The 13,513-nt window shown below is 38.3% G+C and overlaps 1 long non-coding RNA gene across 2 annotated transcripts; it reads left to right on the plus strand.

Moving 5' to 3' along the window:
• The first annotated feature begins 822 nt into the window (after positions 1 to 822).
• On the plus strand, positions 823 to 13,004 carry LOC136294886 (uncharacterized). Of its 2 annotated transcripts, none has more exons than XR_010722511.1 (4): positions 823 to 911; positions 1,227 to 1,340; positions 9,462 to 9,556; positions 11,376 to 13,004. It is a non-coding gene; the product is annotated as an uncharacterized lncRNA (long non-coding RNA). The 2 variants fall into 2 exon arrangements; XR_010722510.1 differs by lacking the exon at positions 823 to 911 and adding an exon at positions 917 to 993.
• The last annotated feature ends 509 nt before the right edge of the window (positions 13,005 to 13,513 follow it).

Raw genomic sequence — 13,513 nt, forward strand, 5'->3', positions numbered from 1 at the left:
TATTTGAAACTTTAGCATATGAAAAATGCTTTTTTCCTAGGGTTTGACTCATCCTTAGTTCTGAAAGTCTGTGTGTGAACAGTCTTACTTAAGTCAGATTTCTTACATAAACAGCTCATGGAGACATCGAAAGATTCATGCCTGCGTGTATAGTTTATGTTTCTGATTAGATCCTGTCTCTGAGGAACTGCTCATTGCATTTCTAAATAGTTTTCAAATGTGATAGCCTGGTGTCTTAACTGCCGAGGGTGAGAAATACCTTCAACATTTTCTTTCACACTGTAAGCTAAACTAAGTTCAGAACAGCTCTGAGAGAGTGATGAATTAAAAGTGAGATGTTTAATTTAGTCTGGGCTTCAGTTCATATTGTTCTTAGTCCATTATTTATAAAGGATTTTATATTTTACTGTAAGGGCTCAGTGTTTGAGGTCACAATTTTTCTGCTAAACCATCTATTGAACTAATTAAAAAAAAAAAAAAAGCCTTTGTATGTACTGTTCCCATTCTTTGTTTCTCTTGTCATTGCTTTCCTGACCTTTTTTCGTTTTGGAGTATGGCCAAGCAAAATATATATTAAAAAAAGGAGTTACTGTTTATGCGTTTATGAATTCCCAATGGAAAGAGGTTGAAGAAAAACAGCTGAGTAATATTTATATGTTCAAAGACTACTTCAAAATTACAAGATATTAGACTAATCTGCTGTGCACAAAGGGCTAATTAATTAATCCATTATTAACGTATGCTGCTGTATTTTTTTTCTTAGAGGGTAAAACATGCAGTAACAGGTGTTTAAACTTGAGAACTCGATTTCTTAGATGCCACGTGGAAGTGGGAATGTCAGGAGCCTGGGAGGAGCTTGCTGCTGAGAGGGGACTTTTCCCCTCAGCCAGGCGGGGGAGCACCAGTTCTGGGTATTCTTCTGCAGTGGAGCCACTTCTGGTTTTTAAGTGCCTTCAGAACACCCTGACCTCAGTGAATATTTTGTCCTAAACTGTGAGAAAACAGAGCCGATAGCGTTGGATCCTCTCTAGCTGTTGTTCATGTTTTCAGGCTGTACCTGCATATTCTAAGCTGGCTACACTGTAACTGTAATTTATTGAGGTTAATTGGAATGAAAATGCAGAAACTGGAGCCAGCAGAAATTGTTTTTAAAAGCACTTTGCTACTTACAGTGTGGACAATGTTTCTGGGTTTTTATTGTGCTGTTATTTTCTGCCTTTATCTAGATGAAGGTACATCTGCCCCTCCTGTTATGCTATACCCAGTTCCTGTGGAAAAGGGAGAGGATTTTTGCTTTCTTCCTTGGAGAATCCCTTAACCATGAGGAGGTTATGGAGCAGGTAAGCACCAACACTGGTCCCTTCCTCTGCACATCTTTAGAAGAAAAGTGTTAATCCTGTTCTTGTTTGGAGAGGAAATAGTGGGACTGTGCTCATTAGGTATGCTCTGGACTCTGCACATGTCACCCTTTGTGATACTACACTGGGGATTGGTTGTAGACCACTAGTAGGAGTTTCCATCTTCTTGATGTGTTTTGGACACTAAGTTCCCCCTCAGTGTTGTAGAAGTGAACATTTCACTGGAATTTAGAGACACGTGACTAAAAGATACAGACCTAAACTCTCAGATTCTTTAATGGAGTTGGATGCCATGAGTTTCTCTGAAAATCATTGCCCTCAGCTATTTTGGGTGTCTTCCTTGGTGACACATATTTACATAATGTGCTGCTTTTGGACCTGTATCTCTGTATTGACAGCAGCAGGGAGAATCAGAACACAGCAGGACTGGGTCTGGGTGAGGCAAGGACTGCACTCAAGTGCTATTAAGTCCCTGCATGATGTTCTCAGGCCCAGTTTCCACAAAGCACTGCTGTAGCATGTGGGATTTGCCTGCTCTAGGCTACAAGAGGCTGAGTACTGTTTATAATTGCTTTCTAATTTACAGAACACAACATGGTTTGGCTTTAAGCATACAGAGAAAAAAAAAGAGCTTTTTAATTGCCATAGGAGCAAATCATAATAGGGAAGTTGCTGACTATAGTCTTTCAGGTGTAGAGAAGTCTTAAATGCAATGATTTACAGAGTACATTAAATTAATCACAAGCTCCTAGAAGTTAATATTAACCCGATTAGACTGAAATCACCGTTATATTTTATTTTTGGAAATTCATTAAATAAGGATGTTTGTGCTCATGTTCAGTTGCATCAGTTGTCTTATGATCCACTTTGCTTGCATCTTTTTCTTTCTACAAGTCCTTGACACCTACAAATTATTGAAGAGAGCAGTCATGTCTACTGTCTAAATCCTTAACAGGACTGAAAAAAATCACCCCAAAATAACATCCTATTTTTGCCTCAAGACCTGCCACTAATCTCTTTCTTATTTTCTTTGGGGTTTTTTAATGCAATTTTCTCTTTTTTAATCTGTATTTTGTTGATTATTTATGACTGTCATGAGCAGACATTGCATTTTATAGTCTTAAATAGTTATGTGTATTTACATAGTGTAAATAATAGTGTAATTACATAGATAAAAAATCTGGCCTATAATTGTCAACATCCCTATCTTGGTGAGCAGTTTGTTGAAATAATTTTTTTCCTCATCAACCTTTAATTTGCATTTAAGATACTATATAAACATTGATATGATTTTTATATATTAGCACTTATGAAAGGTTCTCCTCCCACTAGAAAAAAAAAAAAAAGAGAAAAAAAAAAGAAAAAAGGAAAAAAGTCTTGTGGCAAGATAAGATATCCACTGTCACGGAAAAGTGTTATTGCTTGTCAGTCACTTCATTGTTTCTCAACATGTGTTCTGAGTTTGAACACCTCTATATCCAACAAACACCAAGAACTTTCATTATTCCACTGCTGTTTTGAAGAGAAAAATGTCTTTTAGTGATATTTCAAATGCAATAATCCTATTTGCATTGATATGCATAGTTCACATGTTGTTTCATTTGTTTTCTGTCCAAAATAATGTTCATTTTGCAAAGTTTAGCTTTGGATATGGAGACATACAAGGGTTTCAAATGCCATTCACAGACTTCAAACTAACATCTCCCCTAGATCTCTTCAGGAGCTGGAAATGGAGCTTAGCTGTGAGTGCTTGAGTTATGGTTGTTGTTGCTGAATTGGAGGGTTTAGCTCACTCAATCCTTAATTCATCTGCCAAAAAACTTGACAAAATGACAATTTCCAATTTTTATTTTATTTCAGCAGCAAAAAAATTTATCTGAGCTATGAACCTATGATATGTTTTAATTTGGAAGTGTCAGTTAGCCACTCTCTGAAAAGACTGGAAAATTCTATTCTGTAAAGTTTAATTTGAATAGGTATATTCAGAAGGAGTCTGTTCTAGCTCATACAGTGGAGCCTCTCAAAAACTCCAGTTAAGGCCTAATAGACATGGCACAAAAGATGGGGTATAAATTTAGCAAAAGAAGTTAACAACAGAGTGCAAAAATCTCAGATGGCACCAACGAGTTTATCCCCTCTGCACTCAGTGATGTGAAATCAGTCTGCAGCAGCACCAGTTTCCATGTGTTTATGTAATTGTGGGATAAAATCTAATGAAACTCCTGAAATCAAAATTTTACCTTTTGCTATTCATTTTTGTTTCTTCCCATTGCATTTTTGCATCAACAAATTCAGACAGAAGAAGAGTGTAAGCAGTTCTGGCATGAATATTAGCACTGCATATTACTATTGAATATGTGAAATATAGGATTGGAAACGTTCCTATTGTATATGTAGGTGTAATTTTTTTTCAGTTTTTTTTTAACCAGTGTTAACTGTTACATGTGCTTGCATGTAAACATTAGTTTGTATACATCAAACCTCAGGTGCATAAAGACAGCAACAAAGCTGCAAAGGGATGCTCCATGCTCTCTTTCTTATCTTAATTTTGATCTTAAAAAAATCCTGAAAGCTAAAATTCAAATCTTTTAATTATTGTGTCAGGAAGAAGAAATAAACAGAAGAGCAAGTGATCTCCAGCCTCTTTCCTTCATCCCAAGTTTTGTTTAAAAACCTGAAAGTGCTTCTCACAGTATTGCCAAGTTGCCCTACTTCAGTGGGATGCTCAGGATTCAGAGTCTTGGTTCCCTGGAAACCCAGGCTGTGTCTCTTTTTTTTTAATGCTGCCTTCATTTGGTTAGTAAAGACTTTCTCTATTTATACAGTACATGTTAGATAAAGAATCTATATCCTTATTTTCGGTATACCTCCCATTCTGTTACAGCTTGATTACTTTTGATAAGTACTGCTAGAGCAGAACCTCAAAAGCAGTCAGTGTCTTACTCTTCTTCTTCTGGGTCGTTGTCAGAAACTGCATTTAGTCTATATATCCATGCTCAGCCCACCGTTCCAGAGTTGTCCATAACACAACATGTTTTTCCAGTTCTTTATTTTAAAATGGAATGTTTTCTGTTAAATCCCTTGCATTTGACTCACAGCATTATGACCTGAAGCAAATGTTTGTTTCCTGTTTCGTAAGAGGGGCTGTCTTGTGGGAGAAAGTAAACCCCAGAAAAGAGAGACCTGCGTGTCCTGCAAAAGTAACTGCAACGTATTTTTATCTTTGTCCTACTGTCAGGATGTAAACCTATCTGAATAGGGCCTGCACAGATTCTGACACAGATACATTCATTACTTGCAGTGTGGGTATTGGAACTTATGTCCCCTTGTCCGTGAATTTCACAGAACTGAGTAAATGGGCTGAATTCAACGGCTGAAAAATTGGGTAGAGCATCTTTTTGTGCGTGAGGGCAGGAAACACTATTAGGAATTGCTGCCCTTAACCTTCCTGCAGTATTGCACCCAGAGCATCTCTGGGAAATGCAGACCTTGCTGTTGGCAGAAATACTCTTGTGACTGCTCAGCAGCAAACCAAGGGGAGAACAAGTCCTGGCACAAATAACAGCCCTGGCTCTGCAGGGGTGGGAGCTGAATGGGGTTTTGTCCTTGACTCCAGTTTCAGGCTTTCCCTTGGTGCCTCAGACGCTCAGTGTTTTAAACAGTGACCAGCAGGTTGGATTTGGCAGCCAGGGCTTTCCATGGCCCCACTGCCAGCCAGGAGGAGAACAGCTTCCCAGCTTTCTTGGCCACTCTGAGCAGCTCTGCAGCTCTCTGCCTGTGCTTTCTGATACAGCTCCAGCGTGCTGGCCAGGGGGTGTCTGCATCTATCCCCAGGCTTCTCTCGGGAAATGGCCCAGGTAATTTTAGAAGCAAAAACAGTCAAAAGAGACCCATTCCAAATGCAGCCAGGGTACTTCCCCTCTAATCAGCACTGAAATCTGATTGATGCTAAAGCCTTTCCTTAGCAGAAAGTTTATTTCTCTTGAAGGGGGTAGGGAGAAAAACAACATAGGAGAACTTTTACGAGGCAGACATAAGTGAACAGAAGCTCTTTAAATATGAACTTGTGGGAACTGGCAGATTGATGCAATATATCATGGGGACAGAAAGACCAGAGGACATCTTTCTGAGTACATGGCATAAAATCAGACAGGGAGAAAAGAAACTGTGGTACTTTTTGCCTAACACGACCAGAGGAAAGTTACTGCCTGTTGTGTGGCTCTTGCATGGTTGTTTCAGGCATATCATGTTCTGCAGTGATTAAAATACAACTTCTGGTGACAGCAGGAACCCAGATGCCCTTCTGAATTGTGTGCAAAGTGCGACAGTTGTTCCTTCAACCCAGGTCGTGTTTCAGAATATGCTTCAGCAACTGCTTTTTATTGCATTTGTACTGAATGAAAACACAGGAAGCACAAAATCTTGTGGCAATATTCTTTTTATATGGGGAAAGGTCACCTGTTGTCAGGGTTTGTGGGTGTTGTACGGATTCACATTGTGCCAGGGAGGTAGGGAAGACAGAATCAAAAGCATGCACATGTTTAAATCTTTCATCTAAACTCTGCAGCACAAATTTAATTTTTTTTTTTCAGTGAACAGCTGCCCGAGAAAACATTTTGTTCAAGGAGAAGAACTAGTGCTATTTTCATTATTTTCCTAGCAGGACTACCAATGAAGGCTCTTCTCTTCCTTGCTGACTACAGGGGCCTGGGACATGAAGAAAGCCCTAAAGAGAGGGAGTCTCATCCATTTTCTGGTGTCTGCTCCTAAACAGACCTTTACCATGTTCCTTTTCACAGAGGGTGGTGTGTTTTTTGCACTGAGTATTTTATCTTATTTGAGTCCTACTATTACTGGACTTGAAAATGTTACTTAGCTGCAGGCATGAGAAACAGACTTTAACCTAAATACAAGAGGCCTGAAACTGATATATTTGGGCCCAGCTTTAAACACTCACATTTTGGGCTGCATAATATAGCTCAAGTTAAAAGGTGCTGCATTATTTGGAACTGTACATGCATCTCTCCTCTGATTGCTACATGTGGAATAACCAATTCCCTCTTATTTTTGGTTGGATGGTACTTCCTGGTCTTCCTTGTAGCTTCAGAAAAAGAGCAGTTTTTCTCTGTATGAAATAATATCTGCCACAAACCTAGTGCCATTCTAGAACATTTTGTTACAGCTGATTGTGCCTCAAATGTCATCTTTAGGAGGACTTCTTTTCTCTTGTTAATCTGGGCAAAAACGAACACTGGTGAATGATTTCTTACGTGATTTAAGTTCTCCGAGCACACCTGATAAGAGCAGCAGTAGTCATGTAATGTACAACTTGTTACAACTCTCTGCTCTAGCAGGTTTACCAAGCTCTTGCCAGAGATTCTAGTGGGCATAGGTGAGCCTGTGCTGAAGGCTTTTGACAAATCCAACCAGGAACATTTTTGGAGAACTGTAGGACCTTTTTGAGGATATGTGTAAAGATCTAACGTGAGGTGCGGAAGTGAGAGACCTAAGGCAAGGAAACTGCTCCATTGTTCGTGCTCTTAAAATTACTTTAGGGCTCAAGCCACTTCTGAGCCAAAAACAATCAGATATTAGACCTCAGTGAACTTGTGGATGTCAGAACTATTTTGAGAAATTGGAATACTTCATCATAACCACATATTTGGCCATGATAGGATATGTGGCCCCAATTCAAAGAAATTGTAAATACTGCTGTTCATCCAAATCATTGTTCCCTTGCTATGTATAAACTTCAAAGAAAAATGGTTTCTTAATAGTTTGTATGCTGCTATAAATAATATTTCTCTTAATTGTGTACTGAGAGAAGAATAGCATTCCATGAGTCATTCTTATTGTGAGGTCTGTGGACAAAACTCTCAAGGCTTTATGAGCCTCCACAATGTGCAAAAGCCTTAAGGTTCAACAAGTCTTGCTTCTTCCAGCAATAAATTAAAGGCAGATTCTTAAAATACCTTTACATGTGTAGCTGATTTGCTTTAAGAAGCACCTTGGTATTAACTTGCTCTCAGATTCAAATGGAGGAAAGCAAAACCTCCTCCTTATGGGTAAGATGAGGGACAACATTTGTCCAGAAATTTCTTGGGTTTGATTGGTGCTATTATTCAATAAGGTGGAGGTAATGTGTTCACTGAATGCTGTAATGCATAACTGCCAAGACTGCTTTGGGAGTTTTTAGTTATTCACTCACAATTAAACCTATTTAAGAGAAGTGATACTTGGCCATCATTTTTTTTTTTTTATTTGCAAGTGACAAAAATCCTGCTCTGTTACAACTCTAGTCCTGTTGAAGTCCATGGTAGCAGAGAGAAAAATTTGACCCTCCTTATTACAATTCACAGCTTTGAGCCAAATTGCCAGATAAGCAATGAGCATTTTGATCGTTTTGATATATCTCTGGTATGAGAATTACTCTATGTTGAAATTCCAATAGGAGTGTACCTTTTGTAAAATGACAAACCCCAAATCTGAAAAGACAGTGATTCTCAGGTGTGCAGTTCCTTGCCTACAGAATTATCTTCTGCAAATAAGTACCTTTGAGTGGCTTGAGGCAGCAGAGCTACAGTTTTTTGCTGCCCTGTGTAAATGTCAAGAGATGTGAAGTGGATGCATCTCTGGATGTTTTACCAGGCCTGGCTTAGCTGGAAGGCTCGTGGCAGTATTGTTCATTTTGTCTGAACAACAGCTAAATAATAAGCCAGCCTCTGTGACTGACCACAGCTTTATCTTCAGTACCCATCTGATAGGAGACAGAAGCAATCAGAGCCACAGTAAGAACAGGATCGCCAGGAAGCAATTGAATAAGGTTATTTGAAGAAATTTCCTGTGTCTTCAGATACTTCATCCAGAAATCTCTCTCCATTTTGCAATGGCTCTGAGGGAGGCATATGATACACTGAAAGACACTGGATAATCTTCTGACTGACCAGATCTGTTCGATAACACTGTCAAAGAGCCCAGTAAATACATATGGGAATCATCTACATTTGTGTGCAAAAGCAAATATAACTGACCTTTTAATATACTTCTGCAGACAGACACGTCTGTGAACTTTGCATCCACAGAGATTGCATTCAGATTGCCTCAAAAGCTGTGTCCAAAATTAGAAGATGAAATGACTGTGTCCAAAATTAGAAGATGAAATGAAACTCTAAAGTTTAACTTTTTTCACCCTTTTGACAATGAGGTTCTCTTGCAAATCCTTGGTTTGTTGATTTATCCCCAGCTTTGGAGCAAAAGTTTCTTGTCCCCACAATGCTTTGAATTTCTGCTTTGCTAAAATGTAACAGTCTCTCATTCCTTTCAATTTGGAGATTAGAGAGAATGATGCTATGTTACTGAAGAATATATTTTGACTTTGTCTTTCATTAGGCTTTTACAGGTGAAAGTATTATAAAACTAGTATTTGGTCCTATATGATACACTCAGTAAGGAAATGCAAGATTTAAGATTTCTAGGTGACAGCACTGAGATGAGGGATTGTGCTACCAATGTTTCAGGAACTATTTAAACACAATAAACACTGAAAATGGATTGCTGCAAAGGAACTGCAGTGTTTCAGAAACTCCATGCCCACAAGGGAAGCAGCTCTTGCACCCTTTCCCCTGTCTGCTTTTGCAGAATTTGCAATAGTTTTTGTAGGACTTCATGAAGACTCCTCCTGCTGCATTCTTTTTACTGTCTATAAGTATGATCTTACTCTGCATACTTGACAAATGTCAGATGAACTATCGGGAAATATTTGATTACATGGAAAATCTGCTTTTAGGGCTGGTGGTTTTTTGTTTAACTGCACTGTTAGGGCCATGAAAGAGCAAGATACTCAAGCACAAACTTCTTCAATGTATAACTTGTTTACAAATAGTGAGTGGTTGCTTCTGTGGGATCTCACCTAACACACAACTGTCCATATTTATAGGGGGGTTCAGTCTCTTACGGACTACAAGTGTTTCCTTGCAAGGGATCAGGATTTTCCACCATCAAGAAATTGAAAGCTTTTTATTGTTGTGGGGTAGGACATACTGGCAGCAACTAAAACCAGTGCTAGAACAGTAAGCAAAGATTGATTTTGTCCATTTTTTACAGGCATTCATCCAAACCAAACCATTTCAGGTTCAGGCTGGTTGGAGTAGCTGAATCCAGACACAGAAATGCTACTTAAGGACAAGATAAAGTAATGAGTAAGTCACTTTTCTGTATCTGCCCTTCTCTAAGAGACACACTTGTCTCTGGAAAAACTAGAAGACAAACACACGTATTAACGAGCCTTGAGTAACCAACCTGATCCCTGTGATCCATAAAATGAAAATATGGATTTTTTTTAAATTTACCTATTAAATTCTTTTGAATATTATTCAAATACAAAATACATCAGTGGTGGGACATGTTGTAATCTTAAATTGTCAAATTTAAATCTAGTAAATGTTAAATGATCAACAAATTGTCAATATAATCTCCTAAATAAGTCTGAAAGATTAGTGATTTTCTCTTCACTAAAGTTGTCTTTTACATTGTAGAACATTTATCAATTAACTAATTTACTAGAGATTACTGGTCAGTGGTTATTTTAAGGGCTGCTGAGACCATCTGCTGCGCTGACTTAGAAGAGCTTTAGCACTTTGAAAGTTATGACTTCAGAAGTGAATGCTGTGGGTTCTCTTAAAGATTAATAAATAAAACCTGTACATATTTCTAGGGGACAAAACAGGGACTATTTGCTTTTCACTGAAACTAACATAAATATCATGGGTTTGTACAAAATGCAGGTTTTTATTTTTCTTGATCACAAAATGTACCAGCTGATGATAAAGAAAGTCAAGAAAAAAAACACCTCTACAGTTTTCAGATTTCATATTATTTAAATGAAAACCAGCATGGAAGCTGTTCCTGTAGCAGAGCAGAAGGGATTTTATTACAAAAATCTTTTCTCAGAACATTGTTTCTGACTGAAATTTGTTTGATGATGTTGAATAGAGCTTTCAGTTGGTGGAGCAGAGGGAGGAGGAGATGCAAGAGAGAACTAAGACAAGAATTTGCAGTATATTTAAAGAGCTCAGTCATAGAAATCACGTGCATCTTGTCCTGGTCTTTCAGTTTGAAGATGAGGATAAAGTATGGAATCACTGGGGTCAGAACACAGCAAAGGCAAGGGAAGCCAAATCCATTGTCAGCAACTATGTTTCCAAATACAAAATAGTTAAATTGTCTGCCCTTGTTAGGCCTCCTTTCTTAATGTAAAAAATAGCAAAGATTACTCTTTAAACAAAATACAAATTATGATCTGGCAGTGACCTCTGCTGAGCATCCTGCATGTCTGTGCTGTTTGGGTGGTCACAGATTTATGATCCTGAATGACTCCTGGACATCTGGGAGGAAGGCCACTGTTATTTTAGGCACATGAATAAATGCCAGTTGTGATAGTGACAAAACTGAAACTTGGATTCTGCCCTTTACCTCTTCTCCCCCCTCATGTCTAAAATACAGGCAAATACCACTATATATTGACCTTGCTTGATTAAAATATTTCAAATTGATGTTTACCAAACTCTAAGATTTAGACCATGCTGGTCTAGAAGGTGCTGTCCTCCACTGCTTTCGGGGAGAAAACTGTCCAGTGATTCACCAAGTATTTTTAAGAGTTGCTAATTGGTCCAAAAGAATTCTGCCTACCCCTTTAGATTACTGTATTCACATAATGTGATAATGTTTCAGTGCTCCTCCCATTTATATTCCTCCTAATCTTTTCTATGTAATTAAATGAATTGTTGTTTCTCTAGGTGTTTAAAAATAAAGAAATAATTTATTGCTTACAGGTATTAGCGTAATTGGGCCAAACTTAATCGAATGTCTATCTGAATCATTCTATTAGCTTTGATGCCTTACGTTTTAGCTTTCATATTTTCCAGATTCTGTACTGCATTAGTGTGTGACTCTGAACTTCATATAAAGTGTTAGCAAGTTCTCTTCACAGTGTAGTCAGACATAACAATCCTTTTCCAGCCCCAGAACCAAGGACACTGTTGCAGCTTCAGACCTGAAAAGCATAAACAGCAGTGAATTGAGGAGAGCAGTCTGGGAGGATGGGACTGCACAACCTGAAGCTGTAATTGGACAATTAACCCCAATATGGAAATGGACCAAAACTTACAAAAGTCTGAAAACTCGTGACCCCTGGTCCACCTTGGCTGGAGTCGTGACCAGGCTCTTTTACTGCCCAAGGCGTATCCTTTGAAGGCCTTTTTAATAAATATCTACTTTATTCCTTTAATACTGTCTAGCCTCTTTTCTAGGTAGTCTCTCAAGGCATCAGTTTCTGTGAAAAAACTCATTAGAACTTGTAACTGAACTGAAACTCTGCTGATTAAAAGCAGCTGATGACCTACGAACAATAGATATGCCATTATACATGTTAATAATGTCCTCTGAAATGGAATAAGAAATTAAATGAGAAAATGGCTGGAGGGAGGAAAATATTGCATTATCTCTGCATGTTGTCATCTTCAAAAATGACTCTGAAGGAAGAAAGAGTCATTTTGGAAACAGAGAATGTAATGAAATATCCATGAAAGTTCTGAAAACTGGATGGTTGCAGCGCCTGCTATAAATAGGTTTCCATAAGCTCAATAAGGGATTTCTGTGAAATGTCCAGGTGCTGATTTGGGCAAGTCATTAAATGTGTTGGGAGATGGGATTGCCTGAGTTTGAGTTACTGGAATCTTTAAGAATTCTTAAGTCACAACAAGTATTACAGTGTGGTCCTTATTTTGGCTACCATTGCCCCTCCTGCATCTCTTCTTTCCCATGTCCTCTTGTTTGTAACTTCTCCCTGTGCATTGCAGAGCAGTAGAAATGTCTGCACCTATTGTACCTTCATGCTTGATTAAAGCAAATGATACCAGAGGTGCAGTGAGAAGAATGCTTTCATAATCTGGTAAAATATTCTCAGGAAGGGAAAAAGTAATCCCTGTGAAATGACTCTGTTTCTAAAATAAGGAACTAACTAGGCTTGAATGGTTCTTCTCAAAGATTAGCCGGTCATGGAGCTCATCCACCATTTCCATCAACATCATGGCAAAAGGAGTTGTGGAAAGAAATGCTCAATTACAAGTTTTCTGATCTTGCCGTGTGGCTTTGTGCCAGTAATCCTGCTATTAGGTAAAGTTTTGCTTCATCTCTGGTCTTTCTAACTCTGACACGCAGTGAGAGGGACACTTGTAAACACGGATGAGAAAAATAGTAGCATCCCACTCACATGAGTATTAGTAACTGCACAAAATACTTTGTGGGACTACTCAGTTTTCTTTTCTTTCCCTCAGCTTGAAAAGTTCTGATATTTCTTGGTCCCTGTTGTTCCATACTATTTATAACCTGTTGCTACCCAGATCAGCTCACTGTAGCTCCCTTGCTACATTAGAAGAATGTTATTGTTGTCTTTCTGTCTAAAATTACCCTAGTGTGCTTTATCTTCTCAGTTTCCTCTTATTATTCTCCCTCAGATCATTGTTCTTGATGCTACTTCTAAAAGTAATGTATTGATTTCCTGTCTCTCTCCCTGTATTTTGATTATTAAGATGATAAATGTTTTAAGGTTGTCTGTCATTTATTACCTATATTGTGTCTTACAAGACAATTGCTACCCTGAATTTAAGAACTGAATTACCTAATAACTCCAGAACAGCCATCCAACAACCCTGTGTTCTTTGTTTTATTACTTCATTTCCTAGGTGCTGGTAACAAAGGACTATTTGTTTTCCAGGAACAGCAAGATGATGGTTTGTATTTCTCTCTCTGAAACCAACAGTCACTCAGTGTCTGCCAGAGAAATTCCAAAAAAAGAAGCTGCTGTAATAAAAATATTCCTCTTATTTAATTTGCTTTAGCTCATAAATCAGATATGTGCAAAGCCTAAAAGTTTCAGGTCCGTAACTATGCTACTTCTTTACCATTCAGATTTCAGAGTCAAATGATTCAAAGTCAAAAGCTGACTGCAGCTCATGAGTTCATGAGGTTTAAGGTCTTGAAGCTTATGAAACCAGTGTTGTTTTCCTACACAGAACCCTAAGCCAGCCTAGGTTTCTTCAAGCTGATAAACTGTCACATGCTTTGATTTAAAAGGGGATAGTTTACACTTTTGCTTG

The sequence above is a fragment of the Chamaea fasciata genome, unplaced genomic scaffold (assembly GCF_029207755.1).
Source record: "Chamaea fasciata isolate MVZ Bird 193981 ecotype frontalis unplaced genomic scaffold, bChaFas1.0.hap1 SCAF_10, whole genome shotgun sequence".
Lineage (NCBI taxonomy): Eukaryota > Metazoa > Chordata > Aves > Passeriformes > Sylviidae > Chamaea > Chamaea fasciata.